The sequence below is a fragment of the Mandrillus leucophaeus genome, unplaced genomic scaffold, assembly GCF_000951045.1.
Source record: "Mandrillus leucophaeus isolate KB7577 unplaced genomic scaffold, Mleu.le_1.0 Scaffold637, whole genome shotgun sequence".
Taxonomy (NCBI): domain Eukaryota; kingdom Metazoa; phylum Chordata; class Mammalia; order Primates; family Cercopithecidae; genus Mandrillus; species Mandrillus leucophaeus.
Genome location: NW_012106886.1, coordinates 75,723 through 77,758, shown reverse-complemented (window position 1 = coordinate 77,758; position 2,036 = coordinate 75,723).

Here is a 2,036-nt window from a genome sequence, read left to right as displayed (position 1 = left end):
GGAGGGGAGGGGAGGGAAGGGAAGGGAGAAGAAATACAGAATCATCCAAACTCATCAAGATGAATAAATTAAATGTGCGCATTTAGGGGGCATTCCAATTATACCTTAATAAAGCTAAAAAAAAAATTTCGGAATAAAGTCTCAGGCCCCAGCCCATACTATCCAAATAAAAAATCTGCATTTTATCAAGCTCTCCCAGGTGGCCCTTGTGCACCTTAAAGTTTGATAAGCACTGCCATTTACCATCCCGCCCACCTCATTATGAGAAGCATTTCCCATATAAAGTTGTGCTTTGTTTAATGATTTATCAAATGTGTAAAATAATAATGTTATTTTGATAAATTGTGTATTACATTACAGTGATACTGTAATGATACATAATGATACATAATCATTATAAAAGGAAGAATCTTAGAGTTCAAAGGAAAAAATTTAAAATGCCTATTTCAGCTTACATAAGTAGAGTTTTAAAGAAGATGATAATCTTAAAACTTTCAAGCATAAAATATGTTAAGATTAAACGTTATGAAGCAAGTGAAAGGGAATTAGGAGTTCAGAAACGTAAAGAAAGGAGCAGTGTAAAACATTTGACTTGTTCAGGTAACTTTGATGGATGATTGTAGAAACAATGTATTATGGTATTTATCCTATGACCAGGAAATTTCACTCATGGATACATACACAAAAGAAATCAGTGCTTATGATCACCAAAAAATATATACAAGAATACTTATAGTATCTTTATAGCCAAATATTAGAAATGACCCAAAATGTCTAGTAAGAATAGAATGGATTTTTTTTGGATATGAGCTATTCATTGAGTGGAATAATATACAATAATGAAAAAGGAATGCTACTGCTCCTCACAGCAACATGTTTGAAACCCACAGACCTTGTGTTTATTGAAAGAAGCCAGAACCAATGAGGTTGTGCAAAACTAGTTTATGGTGATAGAGGTCAGAAAAGTGGTCACGTTTGACGGGTATTGACGGAGAGAGGGAACAAGCATGCCTTCTGAATACTGGAGATGTTCTACACCTTGGTGTGGGTGGTAGGGACACTGATAAAAATTAATTGAGCTGCTCACTTAAGATCTGTGCATTCTACTACATGAAAGTGAGGCTTCAATAAAAAGACAAAATTAAAAATTGCTATGTTAGTTTCTATTTGATACATTTTTAAAATTTTTTTGTAGAGACGGGGTCTCTATGTTACCCAGTCTGGTCTTCAACTCTTGGGCTCAAGCAATCCTCCTGCCTTGGCCTTCTAAGTAGCTGGGACTAAAGAGGTAAGTCCCCCCGCCCATCCCTCCCCACAACATTTTGATACAGATTTAAGACAGTGGTATGGTATAATGTTACCCTAAAATGTGAATATTTAAAACATGGCCAAAATTATATCCTTTGTAACTAATCGAACTTAGAATAAAATACTCTATTTTATTTTATTTTATTTAGCACAAATTAAAGAATGAGACATTTTAGATGTCAACTTAAAATGTGTGAAGCAGAAGAGATATTTTTCTTCCCAAAGTTCATGTAGAGGGTAGGTAAGCAAAAAAAAAAAAAAAAAAAAAAGTTGAAAACCACTGCTTCAGAGCCCACATAAAGCACTGCTCCTCCCAGGAAGGCCTGGGCTGCCAGCCTGGTGACCCTCTTTTGAACTCCCATGGCACGTACAGTAAATCTCAGATTGCCTAGTGCTGTTCTGTTTGGGTTTTCCTGTTTGTTAGTTTTCACTCTTTCATGTGTGCATGCCATCTCTGCCTTATCTCCTCAAATGAAATTTAAGCTCTGAGGGCAGATTCTCCCAGCACATAATAGGTCATCAGGATATCAATATCTGTATAGCAAATTACTATTTCCCTTTTTTTTGAGACAGAGTCTCGCTCTGACACCCAAGCTGGAGTGCAGTGGCACCATCTTGTCTCACTGCAACCTCCATCTCCCAGGTTCAAGGGATTCTCCTGCCTCAGCCTCCCAAGTAGCTGGGATTACAGGTGTGTGCCACCACATCTGACTAATGTTTGTATTTTT